This window comes from Lagopus leucura, unplaced genomic scaffold, assembly GCF_019238085.1.
Source record: "Lagopus leucura isolate 7727_CA_CO unplaced genomic scaffold, USGS_WTPT01 Super-Scaffold_100016, whole genome shotgun sequence".
In the NCBI taxonomy this organism is placed as follows: domain Eukaryota; kingdom Metazoa; phylum Chordata; class Aves; order Galliformes; family Phasianidae; genus Lagopus; species Lagopus leucura.
Genome location: NW_024962270.1, coordinates 12,546,843 through 12,562,807, shown reverse-complemented (window position 1 = coordinate 12,562,807; position 15,965 = coordinate 12,546,843). Strand labels below are relative to the sequence as shown.

General features: G+C 40.0%; 1 long non-coding RNA gene across 1 annotated transcript; it reads right to left on the bottom strand.

Moving 5' to 3' along the window:
• Positions 1–4,576: 4,576 nt before the first annotated feature.
• On the bottom strand, positions 4,577–10,736 carry LOC122182788. Its single transcript, XR_006179999.1, has 4 exons — positions 10,695–10,736; positions 9,768–9,821; positions 9,032–9,103; positions 4,577–4,637 (listed from the first exon to the last, which is right to left on the bottom strand). It is a non-coding gene; the product is annotated as an uncharacterized LOC122182788 (long non-coding RNA).
• Positions 10,737–15,965: the final 5,229 nt, after the last annotated feature.

Below are 15,965 nucleotides of genomic sequence, written 5' to 3'. Positions count from 1 at the left end.
CAAATTTTATTTCGCTCTTAATAAGTTCATCAGAAATAATATATGAAGTTGATTGTATTTTTGGATTTAAAAGCATAAGACTAACCCTGAAATCTTGATTTTATGCCTGTTTTCAGAATGTGGAAAGCATATTTCCTTGCATTTGCACCATTTCCTCCGCAAGCACTTAGTCTAAGGTTTTTTTCTTGACGGAAGAAAGGTAATGGCTCCATTGAAAACAGTGCCTTTTTCAGGAAAACAAACCTCCAGCATAGAGGAAAGTTTTGGTGCTCCACGCCAAAATTGCATTCTGAATGCTCCTGCTGGAGCTACAAGACTGGAGCGCAGTGCATCAGGCAGTTCACACACAGACCCGGGCACCAGGCAGTTCACTGCTGCCATGGTACAATTACAATTCATCTGCAATCACACTAAAATTGGAGGTAAAGCCGGAGGCTGAAGTTGTGATACATCTCAGCAAGCTCAAGTTTCAGCTGACAAGACATTGAAAATATGCTCTCACTAAAATGCTCCATCTTCTCTTCCCTTTCAGTGACCACGTAAGGGACAAAAAACCCTGAATTTAAGGCTTGTAAAAGAACAAAGTTCTGCCTGATGTTTTATTGATGTGAGCTTGTGTTGCTTAGGTAACTGCAAATGATTTCAAACTGGTTTTCTTCATATTGTACTACACATGGTAGCAGAAGGACTCATATTTTAACCTATGTTTGAGACAGTCAAGTAAGTTATTTTTACTCCCATTCCTTATTTCAAGTTCCTCCACAAGTAATATTAGGGTGCCCCTGTGAGAAAGTCCTGACTCCGTGACCTTTGCAAAGATAAGAATTTATAACTCGCACTGTAGAACTCACTCAAAAATACTCACAGCCCTTCCTCTACATTCAGTAATGTCAGAGTAAGTCATAAAACATTAATGGAGAAAAAGTGAAACTAAATTACATTTAATTCAATATCCAGATATCCCAAGTATTTTATTTTTATTCTACTGGTCAATCTAACTTTTCCTTCTTCCTCTCCTCTTTTCACCTCTTTTGCCAATTTGAACATCAAAATGCAGCTATAAGATCCAATTGATGCAAAACTTGTCAGAAAAAACTTTCAAATTTTAGATTTTTTGAACTAAATTTTGTGGACTAAATATTTTCTCTTCCCTACAAATGAGGGGGCTTTGTAGCTTGCCATCAAATAAGAAATGGTAGAAAGCTATTTAGGAGTCTAGCCAATTCTCTGCATAAATAAAGAAATTTTGATACTTAGAAGAAAGTTTAGCTCCACAAATTTACCTCCATACGTTTAGGAATTATTGGAATGGAGAAGATCTATTAAGGATATTGGATTTGACGTTGCATCTTTCCATACTCTGTTTTCTCTTGTGGTCCTCCTACATGAAGCATCAGAATCATCACAGAATTAATATTGTGAGAAAACCCTATTTGACTTTAGTGAAGGAAAATAAATTTTAATCAATATAATCCAAATCAGTGCCTCTTCTCCTTGTTTTCATTTCAAAATAAAATGAAAATGAGTTCTCATGGGTACAGAATTATTATCTGCAGAGAATCTTGAGCTGTTTTAATAGGAGAGAGACTGATAGTAGCAGACACCTCAAGTGCTCTTCCAGAAGTTAAGCCAGATGTAGCCATATATGTGCATATAATATTTACATAAATAATAATAATGCATATATAAGCCAACACTAAAAAAAAAAAAGAACACAAGTTTAAGAGGGAGAGTGAAAAAGTCAAAAGAGCAATGAATATTGGGAAAATGACAACAAGATGTTAGCCATTGTGTTTGACAAGGAAGATGATTCAACTCCTTTCTTTATCGCAGTTATCAGTACTATTGAAAGAAAAGACTGGAAAACAGGGCCTCATCTAGGGCTGGTATCATTCATTAGAGGCGTTCAAGCTGATGCTGCCAATACAAACACTGCACAGGCTGAAGCACAACCTTCAATAACTCCCAAATGACAGGCACCACGTATCTGAAATATACTCTCAGAAGCAAAGCTTGGATCTCGTTCATTCTCAGCTGAACCCAATTTTACTACACAGTAGCCAACCTCTGGGAGAAGGAAGACCCCAATTTGTACTCCCCCCTTAATGGTCTATCTACATCCTCACCCTGTACAGATACAGGGCACAAATTATAGCACAAAACATGCACAGACCTAAAGGAATGGTCTATGAGCTAAGACGAATCCCTAACCAGCCATGTCTCCATTGTAGCTATTGCAGAACCTCTACATATGGGACACCCTTCCTTGATCCCAGTTTCAGAGTCTAAGAAATACCCAATCCATTGCACTCTCATCCTTACAGTTCTTGGGAACTGCTAACCAGCTACTCCATTAGAAAACTATACGTTGTTCTGAGGTCAGAGTGGCAAGACGGCACAGACATACATGCTGTCTCTCTGCAGGACCTTTGCAGCTCTGCTTCTTCTTATAGCCAGTAAATTCACCAGCTATACTAGAAGGTTTGATTAGTTTTGATGTATGAACAGTTTCCACAGACTCACCATACACAGAGAATTAGAAAATAGTAAACACTCATTTTAAAGGGTCTGTAAACATTCATTCAAACAGAATGCTGAATTTGCTTGCCTTGGTGGGCTTTTATGTTTGGTTTCTGTAATACTCTAGCAAATGAAGATGCTTGTAGAAAGTACTGTAGCAGAAAAGCAGAAAACACAGAATACTTTGATGGGAAAAAAAAAGGCAAAAAAAAAAAAAAAGCTATTTGCTTACGAAGGAAGATAAACGAAGAACATATCGAGCTGCACTATAAAGCTATGCCAGCTGATCAACCTTTCCCAAGTAAAAGACATTGTTTGTTTGTTAATGAAGAGAAAAGCAAACCACAACAAAACAAACAACAACCCGGATAGAGACCAGGTAGTCCAACAGAAGCCAGGGGACAACAACGCTCCTGCTCTCTGCTCTCTCTGATGAGTGACAGCATCAAGCTTTCTTTCAGACACCTTTGATCCTCTCCTCTGCCTCTGGCTACCACAGAATACTTTGTGATTTTCCCACGAAGCAAGAGAAAGCTCATACCTTAGAATCCCAGCCAAGCCCTGTAAAATGCCCAAAGGCACCTCTCAGGAGGTGGGAGGAAACATAACAGGCTGCACAGGACTAGTGTATTTCTCCCTGCTGCAAAAAAAGCGGGCTAGCAGACCCTGCCAATGAGAAGCAAGCCTAGATGGCTTGGTAGTAATGAATCTAATCACTTAATTTACACTTACTGTTTTGGCTCCTAATTCTGCCTTTCTGTGAAATGGTGTTTATATCCCTTCTTATTGTTAGTATGCAAATACAGTCTCCATTTCCTCATGCAGCCATGCCATTGTTATACTGTAAGACATTATAACTTAACACTAAGTAAGGGCATGTGAACTAATACACACTGAACTGATCTGGTCCCCTCAAGCCTGCCTGCCGTGCTACTGACCGGTACACAGCAAACATTATGCAGTCATTGTGACGCTTTTCCATTACATCACCAAAGGAGCTTTTCCCAAATGGCTTTTTGGAGTACGTGAAATTCATGCATAGGAGAATTTACAGAATGCAAACATTGATTCTGAAGTTTGCCTGATTTTTATGCAAATTGCATAGAGAAATGCTGCATAACTCTAAGCTGAGCAGCAGTCCCAAAGTAAACCTTTTGTCTGCAGCCTGAAATTGCATGCATAAAAGACTATGCAACAGCATATTGTGCAAACGAGTACCTATATTAAAGGAAATTAGTGCAGGAGCCAGGTGTGCCTGACAAATAGATAGAGAATTTTTTCTTCTCCTTTCTTCCTGGATGTGTTGAAATTACTGAAATAGTACCAGATCTCCCTTTTCTCCTCCACATCAACACACAGGAGACAAAACCTCTATGTTATTATGCAGCAAGCACAATATGAAGTATACTCCATTTGGATTTGATGAACTATACGTACGTCAGTCCTCACTAAAACATCCCCATCAGGATTTCAAAATTATATCAATGCAACAAAATTAGAAGAAAAAATTGGCCATTTAAACAAGGAATTTCTTTATATTTGTTCATTTTAATCCTCACTTGCTTCCACATCTGACAACAGCCATAAAGAAAATGTCTCCAAGTACGTCTACGAGGGACTGGGAATGCTTTACAAGAGCCACACGCTTCCTTCCCGAATATCCACAGTGCATATTTATTTAGCTGCACTTGAATAATACGTGGAGCTACAGCCATGGGATCAGAAGCTGGCTGTCCCCGCTGTCGAATAAACCAATAACGGCAACAAGAAAAGATGGCTTCTTTCCTCCTGAGAGCCCATGCAATATACAACAGGTGGAGACAGGAAAAACAAAGGGATCACCAAAGCCTACGAGAACATCCTGCTCAGCAGGGGAGGCAGTGCTGATACTAAATCACCCACTGTCTCCTTCTTGTCAAGTTTTTGCAGCGTTTCTAACACAGGAGATCTCAAAGGGAGCTGTGGAGCAGGATGCTTGCAGATGTTTACAAAGAGCTTCTCTTATGTGAGCAGAGCAACAGGGGAAATACTGTGACAGGCTTATTTTATTTGGAAGCACAGAGGCAGACAGAGGACTCCAGAATATGCCTGATCTTCCGCACCTGACTTCAAGTTCTCTATTAATCAAGAGAAATAATTTGAAATTAGTTTGTCACAATGAAACTTCAGCATATCTTGACTTACACTCGCATTACCAGAACTGCAATGACTGTTATCATTAATGGTCTGTTTCTCCAGAGGGGCAAAGAGACGTGAAATGAAAAGGGTTTGCCAAGTGTCCCTGTGTCTACTAACTCAAGTAGAGCAAGTAGCACAATTCCTGCCTCTTTCCCTGACCCAGATTTAGATGGCAAAACGCATTAGCAAAACAGAATATTATCCATCAGCTATTACAAACCAAGAATCATAAGAGCCGGATTTGTGTGTATGTGCCAGGAGGGGGAGAAAATGTGCCTGGTGAGAATAAGCGATATTATTAAGAGTTGTGCTCATTCTGGGATTCATCTTTATACCACCTAAATGGCTCAAAGAGGCCTTAATCCAGCTCCAAACTGTCAATGGAGAATGCCCTATGAATGAAAACTGCTGCTGCATTTCTGCTGGGCCTTGACCCCATTAATACCAGCACACACCTGCAGGATAGAGCTCTCTCCAGCCTCACCTTCTCCCAGTCTGCACCCTCAGGAGCCACCTGTGAACTGTGATGGAGGGCACAGCAAGCAACCCTCAGTCCATCCACATCCTACAAAGTCAGGCACTGTCTGCCCAGCAGGGATGGGGCTGAGTGATGGCTGTGTGCCACCCTCTAATTTACAGTTGTTTCAGGCTGCACAGAGCCATATGCTTACATGAATTCATGATTTCTCTCCTTCCCCTCCCTTCTTTTTTTTTCCTACTATGGAATTCCCATCAGTTTGAGACTGTGCAAAGCAACGTGCTTGAGATGAAGAAACACAGCCCACTACAAATTTCTGCAGGCAGGAAAGCAGCAGGAACCCATGCCAGACCTGAAGAGGGGCCTGTTTGCAGCATCGTAACGCAGACTGTGGCTGCTGCCAAAAACCTGCCGCTTTCTGATGTGAGAAACAAGTGCCCAGAAAGGCAGTGGTATCCAGCAGCCATCAGCTGATGCAGAGGTGGGTACTGAATATGCTATCCACATCCAGCACTCACGCTGTTGGCCAAGCATTAGTTTGTGCATTCATACCACCTCTCTGCAATAACACACCCATTTACCGCCAACTGTGACAAATGTGACTAGCAGATTTCAGTGTAATTACTTGGGTTTCTACCTTCATCACTACACGCCTCAGAGGTAGTTAAGTGGTAACAGCACTTTTTTCCCCTTCATTTCCAGACCTGTGCCATAACAGATCAGTCCTCCTTTGATAGAAGGGGAACAAAGGTAAGTAGAATTTAAAAAATAATAAATCAGCTAACAAAAGCCTCAGTAAAGTAAGAAACCAAGGACAGCACTCCATCTATAGCTGGAGAACTCTGTAATAATCACAGATTCTGGAGTAATAAATCTAGCAATTCTTCATTCTTTAATTTCTTTAAAACCCATTTAGAGCTGCTTTGCGTAAAACCCCAGTTTTAACCCCACACAATGATAATGCTGCTGACCTATAGCTGGGATTTATCCTGTCAGCATTCACTGTACTGTGTGCGTTCGGTGCATATTGCTTCCCCAGACTGCACTCCTTGCACTTAAGGAATGGCTGCTGGCAGCTTTCCAGCTTATTTCTATGTCTGTGCTCCATCAAAGCTCAATTACCCTGAAAACTTCAATAAATGTTACCAGGATCTCTGCCATGGTCCTTAGAGGACATGCAAGAAGTTTGTTTTTTTAAGTAATATTACTGCAACAAGAAAAAGTACCACAAATTTGCATATATTCCAGGGTGGGAGTAAGCAAAGAAGAAGAAAAAAAAAAAAAAAAAAAAAACCTGAGGTGGGAAAATGTTTTCAAAGTGGACTTTTAAGTGCATCTTATAATGAGAGCCATTGGTTTTGTATATATATTCTCTGCACTGATTCCTGAAAGCACTTTTCACTCTTGGGTTGTTCACCAGCCATATTACAGGTACTTTATAATCCTGCAAAATCATTTTCTGCCCTGTGAATGTTTAAGCAGGAAGGTTGAACATGGTACTAGCACATTCTATTAAAAAAAAATAGCAAGGGGAAAGGAGAATAAGTTAGCTAAAATGGAGCATCATGGATGCACCAAAAAGAACTATAAAAAAAAAAGTAATTTTATAGAGGAATATTAAATACTTGGTGACAGCTAGTTGGTACTGCTACCACTGACAGCATGGAAATTGGTGGGTTCTGTGAAAGCACCTGACCAAAATGCAGCAACTTTGGTGACAGCCCACTGAGCCCTCTAACTCACTCTGGCAAATGTGGGGAGGAACCAAAGGGCAGCCTGAAGTGGACGGCTAGAAAGGCTGCCACAAATGAGCAGCCAGCCCACAAGGGATGCACAGTAAATATGAGAAAACAGAACTGCAAGGAACATGGCTGCTGGAAATCCCTGAAGCATTCTTCCCAAAGCACAGCCATGCAGCCAGTTATATACTTTGACTGTCAAATAGAGCAGAACATGTTACTGCTTTCTGTTCTTTTACAGACAAGCTACAAGGGAGCAGAGAGAGACTCTGCAGGAAGAGCTGGGGCTCTGCAGGAAGCGCTTACTGCTGCTGAGGCCTCATAAATGATAACAAATGCATTGCCTTCTGATTTCAGATACTGAGAGAACCAACTGTTTAATGGCTGGACCAATATGAGCAATTTCTCATGTGAATATTCCTGAAAGCATTTTATACATTTCAATTTGTAGCTGCTCAGCTATCTCTGAGAAGCTTGCACAGCTTCACACTGGTTCTGCATAGCCCATATTTCTGCATCATCCAAAGCCCATCCAACACCTGTTCTGAAACAAAAATTCATGTCCAAAGAGCACTATCACTGGGGAAGCTCTTTACCGAAGGAGTGGTGAGGTTCTGGAACAGGCTGCCCAGAGAGTTTGTGAATGCTCCATCCCCAGAGGTGTTCAAGGCCAGGTTGGATGGGGCCCTGAGCAATCTGGTCTAGTACCAGGTTTGGAGGCTGGTGTCCCTGTCTGCAGCAGATGGGCTGGAACTCAGTGACCCTTGTAGTCCCTTCCAACCCAAGCCATTCCATGATTCCTCCTGTTACATGTATGTATGCGGAGTTCACTGATCCTGAAACAAAACCATGTGACCTAACCTTAATTTTAAACTGTGAAAAAAGTGACATCCAAACACAGATATTGATCCAAAACCCAACAGAATTTCTCAGTGGAGTAAGAAACCTGAGAAAATTGTCATATCCAGAACAAGGCAACGTTCCTAGAACTAACCATTACTTTGAACTATTAAGTGCAGTGACTGTGGCTGCTGTGATTGTGGCCATTGATGGGTACCCACATGCCTATCTCCCTTAGAGCATGCATATTTTACATTTGTACACGTTTGTGATTCAGGGAAAAAGTGAGTCCCTGTTTGCCCTGTGAGTCCCTTTTTAGACCCCCCTTTTGTAAATTCCTAAATAATACCTTAACATATGGGGTGTACATTTTCTGGTCTGAAACATTTTTTCCTCTTTGAGATCAAAAACGACCATAAATCCTACAGAAGCTAATGCTGCAGATTCCACATCTGAAGATTTCCACAAATCCCAAAGCCCGTAACGTCTGCCAGATTATAGATTTAAAACCAAACATTTTGCAATAATGTGTGTTTTTAACATGTGTGCTGAGGAGAGGTTTGGGGTTTTGTGCTTTAAATGAAAAAGAAGCTGATCCTGCTGGCCTTTAATATGACCTCCCTGCTCACGCTAGGACGGAAGGAACAGTTTTGCAGCCCCCCAGTTTTTCTGGATCTCAAGCGATTCAGATCATCTTCGCAAGTTCAGTGCTTGAGGATAGACAGAGCTTCAGTTGCGGATAGAGCTTGAGGTTTTGTACAACACTGTGCTCATTTGGTGCACTAAGTAGCAGCTGACTTGTTGCAGGGATTTAGAACAGAAAAACCAGTTAAAAAATACTGGAGAGAAAGAACAGCAGATAACAGGAAATCTAGTTGAAACAGCTATGGAAAATATTAAATACCTGTACTATTAAGTGATTATACATAAAATGAAGCTGTAAAACAGCAATGTTTCTTCTATATGCCATTCACCAAACATGCGTTTCTGTTCAGAGTTTGGTTTAGATCAAACTCCACAAAGAAGGAGCCTGTTTTGAGAACTAGCTCGAATATTTTGTATTACTGTAGACAAGACCATAGACAGAGTCCCATAGAGTCACAAAGGTTGGAAAAGATCTCTAAGATCACCAAGTCCAAACACAGGCCCTTCACCACCATGCCCACTAAGTCATGTCACTCAGTGCCACTGTGTTGCAGTACGATGACAAAGTGCAAAAGACAGCCCCAGCTCTGGCCAGGTGGAAGGCCAGCAGCTGATACCTAGCACTCCTCACCTTGAGTCTGGAGGAGGAGGAGAAGGGGACAGCCAGTGATGCACTGCATTGGAGTTCTCTGTAGATGGAAGACTGAAAGAGCACAAGGCCGCTGTGATTTATAACAGCTGCCAAAATGTCCCTGGGAGGCCATAGGGCAGCAGAGCAACCCCAGGACACAGGGACAGCCTGTCAGCACTCCACAGGTTATGAAGCCCAACACATTTAGCTCATCCCTCCCTCTCACACCATTCAGCAGCAACCTAATAAGGAGTTTATGGACAAGAAATGATAAGAATAAAAATGCTTCCATCACATTACACACAATAATTTTAAATCAGATATATTAGCAGATAAAAATATAAGAAGTCCAACACCACCAGATTTCTAGATGCTTTACACTGAACCCATCAGTAGATTTAAAAACCTAATAAAATTCATAAAGGAAACTAATTATCTGTAGTACCTATTCAATTATAAAACATGATGAAGAAAAAACTGACAAAATAAGACTGCTGTCTTCTGTTTACTGATCCATCTAAGGTTGCTAGTTGTATGCACTAAATTAAATTTTCCTCATGCAGATAGCTGGAATATTTATCCCACACACCACGGAATGCAATCATTATTTAACAACAGTAGTGAAAACCTTGCCAGCACAGGAAGGTTTTATTATCCCAAAATTTTAAGTGCCCATATATTTTTACATATACACTCATGTATAGAAATACACTTTTGGTATGTTCTCACGGCTTACCTTCGATAGATGAGGAATTCCTTTGTTATCAGGAGAGACCAGATAAAGTCAAACCTTTTAGACAGAAGTCATTTTGAATGTTTATTTTCTCCAGTTCCAGGGGGCAAAAATACTTGGTTTCATCAAGTTTTTCAATAAACTGGCAATTAAAATGTATAGTTTAGGATTGCTTATATTGGAGATTTCTTTCCTGGCTTAAAAAAGGAAACAATGTTGGGTGGATCTTTTCTCAATGGCTTTTGGGCCACATCACTGTCAGATCCTCCCTCATCCTTGAAACCAGTTTCCAAGAATGCTGAGCTATCACAGCTTCCACTAACTGCAACTTTTGATTTCTCAACACCGTGTAAAATAAAATAAATGAGAAAAATCAGAATGTCTGGTTTAGTTAGATATGAACAAGTATTTAGATTGTTATTGGTCACTAGATTGATCCAAAGGAAAGTATCAAAGGCAAATGCAACTCTCCCATTTTCAGTTACCTGCTTTGGTACTTTCTGTTGTAGAGCTTGTCTATTCTTTGACCACAGAGCCACAATTAATTAACTTAAAATTGCAAATGACTATGTCTAGGAGTACTGAAATTGCATTAGAAATACTCAACTGTCTGAAGTGTACTTTGCACCTTAGGTCATTCAGAAGGAAGTGTTCACGTTAGGAAGCACTAACAACAATTCACATTACTTATGAAAGGTAGTGTTTTGTTAGCTTTAACACCTATACCAAGACACTCACACATATGAACAGCATAAGGCATTTTGGTATCATTTGAAGTCAGCTATATTTCTGGAGAATGAATTTTGCTAAAAAGATAATATCTTATGAAAGGGGAAATATCCAGAGCAAAAATAAATACGCAGAAATCATTTAGCAGACTACCACAAGAGAACAATGTAAACATTTTAAGACAGAAGGAAACAGATTTACCTGCAAAGACAGCAAGAGCTGTTGAAACATGAAAGTTGTGAGCCACAACCAGCAGCTCACGAAACATCAAGTTCAGCCTGAAAAAAGTCAGATAGCATATCAATGCCTTTTAATAGAAACCAAATTGGCAATGCCTGAAAGACAAGAAATGTCCTGGGAAAGGGTTTTCTCAGAAGAGAATTCTTAGTGAGTTGAACATGAAATGATTTCCAACAGTGCTCCAGTGGCTGAGCACTGAAGTAGAGAGGAAAGACTGCATTAACCACGGAAACAGTTCCAAATCCTGCAAATCTCATTAAAGTGAAACTGGGTTTCCTTCAGATAGCAGTGCTGTTGAATTAGCTTCTCGATTACCTGAACGTTCTTGTATGTTTTGCTTCTCTCCATGCCCAGGAACTCAAGGAATGCCCAATCATAATGATGTTCAGAAGAAAAAAAAAAAAAAGGTACCAGTGCTTAGGTGCCATTTTCTCATAATGTGGGAATATAATGCATTAATGGGAGTAATATGTAACTGAGAATAATGGGAATAATATGTAACTGAGACGCAGTTATTTAATGCCCACTCCTTCCCCCCCCCCCCCCCCCCCTTTTTTTTCTCCTGCTTACTTTCTACAAGGTGAACAACAATACTCTTCTCTGTTTTCCTTGGCTTGGGCACTGAGAAATTTAAATTCAAAGACAGGTTTCTCATGGAAATGGAAAGATTCATAATTTTATCTCTAGATACAGATATCTAATCTAATTCAGTCACCCTGGAAAATAAAGATATGACTCTACGCAGGTACCATAAAGAAACACCTGGTGTGATTTAAAAACATGGGTACGTTTGGTGTTTCATGTTTTCTTCTTGACGTGAAAGTACGCTTTTTTCCCTTACCATTTGTCTAAATGTTAAAGCCACTGAACCTCTTCAAGTAAAGAAAATTAAAGTAACCTCAGAAACTAGCAACTCTCGGGCTTTGAAGGGGCCATCTAAACTTTGGGAAAATTAAATAAAATAACAGAAATGCCTGAAATAAAGCAGTTCAACATGTATGATTCTTTCATAAGACCAGAGTCACAAAGACAGAACTCCACATCTCGCTTTGTGTCTCTCTTACAGAGACAGCCCACGTACCTTTGGCATTTCTAGGCTGCTTTCATTTGCCAGTCTTTTAAAAGCTCTGACTCTGGATTTGGCTCTTGCCAGTGGTTTTCGCAAGAATCAAGTTTACCTGATTTCATTTTCATTTTAATTAGGATGTAATATTTGGTATTACTTGACGTAATAAAACTAACTTATTGCAATACAGTGAATTATCTTGGACTGTAATACTTTTCATCTAAGCCTATTAATATCACTATCTGGAATCCAATTCCTCACATTGCTTAGAAGACCAATAGCTTGGAAATTAAACCCCAATCAGATATTCTAAGCAAACGATTTCAAAATTGAATACATTAATCAAAAATATATAATTAACTGTAAATGCAATAGAACAAATCACTGTAAATCCTAAGGATGCAATTATTTTAAAAGGCAATATAAAGGAAAGAGAAAAAGATTTAATTCTGCTAGTGCCTATTCTACGTGGGCTCAGATTATAAATAAACATTTTCCAAATGCAACGTATCCTGGGTTTTTTGTTTGTTTGTTGCAAATACAAAAAATACAGCAATTTGCTTTTTCTCAGGATTTGTACCCAACACTGTTTGCAACAGCCCCATTGGAGACATACACCTCTCCATCCTGCTAAGAGATCATCATCATCTGCCCCATCCCATGAGTGCCAGCAGCTGTGTCTTTACCCCGTCATTAAAAAGGAAGGGGGAGGAGGGGAAAAATGAACAGAACAAAACAAAACAAATTTGTGATCTGTCACATGAACTGCAGCTTTCCAATGGGAAGTCAACTTCATTGTTCAGAAAACTCAAGTTGCCTTATTCAAATCCCCAATTGGGAATTGGGTCTAGTTCTGGGATAGTTCCACGCTTGCACTGAGAGGCAGTTGGAGTTCCTAGAGGTGGTATCATAAAATGAATTGGTTTCATTCTTACCACTTCCAACATGCTTTAATAGTATTGAATACTAATGCAATATCACCTCTTGATGGGATTTTTTTTTTTTTAAAGGATTTTTCCACTCTCCACCAAGTGTAATGGTATCTTAATTATGTAGTCCTAAACACTCAAGAACTTTAATGAGGGATTTGGAAGACAAATTGAAAGAGATGCAGCCAAATATAAAAACTCAAGTAAATGCTACACAAACTTAATCATTCCTGGCAAAGGTGCCTGAAAAACACATTGACCAGTTTACACGCTACCCTCAGTATTTCATTTTGCTGCATTATATTCTACGCCAACAGTCCAGCTGATAACAAAGAGAAAGAAGACATTAATTTACAGCTGCAATATCACCATCTTCTCCTGAGCGCAGAGTAAGAAACAACAGTTCTGCGTACTGGGGGGAGAGGCTTCATTAATGAACAAGATAGCTGTAAAGAGAACAGAAACTTTTGAAACTCTCTTCATCAGTCCTGATAAAATCGCAGGAGAAAGCTGCTAATTTATAAAAGATAGAGGGCTTTTTTGCCTTGCCTTTTTTTTTTTTTTTTTAATCAAGTTTCGTAACTTGTTTGTGATAGGTGACTGTAAGTGAGCCTCTTCAAAGGCTTGCGTTCTATCTCCTTTACAGCTGCATAATATAACAAAAACTTTGGAGAAGCTACCATAGTCACAGGAGGATGATGAAAAAACAGGGTCAGAATCCCCAGATATTTTGGGTTGCAAATTCACACTGTTTAAAATAGACAGTTTTTTAAAGTAGCACATTGGTAGGTATCCAGCGGCTCTAGAGGCCAGAAGACCTGTTGTTAACCATGACCACAGACAGAACTATGAGGTCCTTTATGCGTCCCTCACATCAGAGGCCCAGCACCATCACTGCTGCAGGTGTGAGTTTGTCAGACTTGCTGGCAATCCACCCTCTCCTCCACCATCACTTCATGTAACTGGTGCTTTTTACTTCTCTGATTACAAAGAGTGAATGATAAATGACATTAAAGCCATCCTTACTTTTTAATACTCCTTATTACACAATATTACAACAATTTGCCTTGTTGAAGTGCATTGCTTATTAAATATGAATATTCAAATAACTATAAATTTGCTAAGTTACCCTTTCATTCTAAATCTTCAGAAGCTGCACAGCACAAAGCAAAAGTCTTCTGTTTATTTAGACATAACGACTTATTCTTGTGCAAACACCAGTTCACCTTTTACCAATTCACCTTCCAAGGAAAGGTTTTTCCTACTCAAATCGTTTTAAGTTTACTTTCATTTCTGATTTCTTCCAATACAGCCCCATTTTCTTTATTAAAAAAAAAAAAAAAATACACTGTACAATGTAAAACAATTTTACCTTCCTAAAGGTAACGAAGTAAGACAGGCCACAAGGGATCCTGGTAAGCTAAGCTGAACTGAGAGAAAATTCCAGTACTTGTGATTTTAAGGAGAAGGGTGCAGACTGAGGGTGCGTGCCTTCAGAAAGAGCATATCCTCCTGCAAGCATGAGAACTCAGGAGCCCAGCTGTGCTGTGTTCAGGGATGCCTCAGATCCAGCATCTGAGCTGCTCAGGAGATAGAGCACATGGAGATGCACATGTCCCTAGCTGCCAATTACCCAAACTTGTTGGCAGTATAAGGGAGCAGTCCTGAGCTTCTATCAGCAGCTCCCTTATACTGCCAATAAGTTTGGGAAATTGGCAGCTAGGGACATGTGCATCTCCATCAGAGCAGCCTGATGTTGGCCACGGCACTCAGCAGCTCTGTGGAAGGGCTGCAGGGTAACACACAGTTCCATCACACCAGTAGAAAATATCAGGGGCAAAAATAGGTTCCCTCTGCTCCCAGCAGAACAAAGCTTTATTTCTCTCTGTACTCTAATTCATGGCACCAAGACTTTCAATAAATGGTTGCCTACCACCTCTCAGTTGCTTCCAGACAAAAGCCCAACCAGCATTGATCACACTGGGCATTTAAGGCGGCCAGTTTCTTCCTTAAATCACTACTGAGGCTGATTTTAACCTCACAACTCAATGCTCCATCAGGCATAACACACCTCCCAGAGCAAAAAGGGGGCAGATCCTACTATGGATGTTTGTGAATGACTTACTTCTGGGGAAGGTTTCTTCTCAATTCCCAGGCACTGAGCAAGGAGGCCATAGGGTAGAACAGAGGGTTATGTTATCACGTCTGCAGACATTCAATAGCCATATAAATACACAGCCAATAGACTCCACTCAAAGCTTACTATTTTGTGGCAATGAGTTCCATAGATTAATTCTGTGTTTGGTAGAACGGAGATACAGCTAATTTGTAACCTCGTTACATGCATCAAGTTGCTTTTGCCATCACTAAATCTCACCTGCCTTGTTAATTTGTTCGCATCTTCTCGTATATGCTTACATTTGTTTACAAACCATCCAGAAAACTACTAGCAGTACCCAAATGCTAATGATAATTAGTCCTGCACTGTCATACTACTAAGTTTACTGAGCAATAAGCATTACATCAACAGCTGGAAGAAACAGCAAATAATGTACATTCAGTCTCTCAGGCCTTAAAAATTAGCCTCAAACAGTGCCTTGCACTTTTCAAGGCCATTGCAAGCGTTCTGCAGCTGGTCTGTAGATGAAGTGTGCTTTGTAATGTTAAAAAAAAAAAGTGATGATTCATGTAAAAACCTGATGATCAAGTGAAATACTGCAGGATGACAGTCTATTTTTAATATAAAACTCCTGAGGATCACTGGCTTGGAAAGTCATCAGCATAATTTTACCAAGAACTGTGTTGCGTGCATTTGTCTTTGTAGACTTAGCTCCACGCGTCTATCAGCTAACCCAAAACAAAATGTCAGAAATCTAACATCTCAGCCACTTCTAACCTTGGTAAATGTATAAACCTGGGAATCATCTACTGAGGTGATATGTAAGCAGTCTTGTAGATGCTCTTCTCCACAGGTGTGACCTTTCTTCCACGAACAGAGAACATTTGTCTTAATGACAAGTGTAACACGTCTACAGCTTTGCTAATGTGATCCAAAACACAGTGTGTGCTTTTGTGACTGACTTACTGCAGTAATGCAGAAGCTTATGCAAATAAGCCAACGCTGCATCCTAAATAACAAACTATTTAATATGCACATGCCACCCATCTATCAAAATGAGTGGTGTTCAAACCTAAAGCATTTGGTCAGCCCATGAGAATTAAGAGCTCAAAATGATG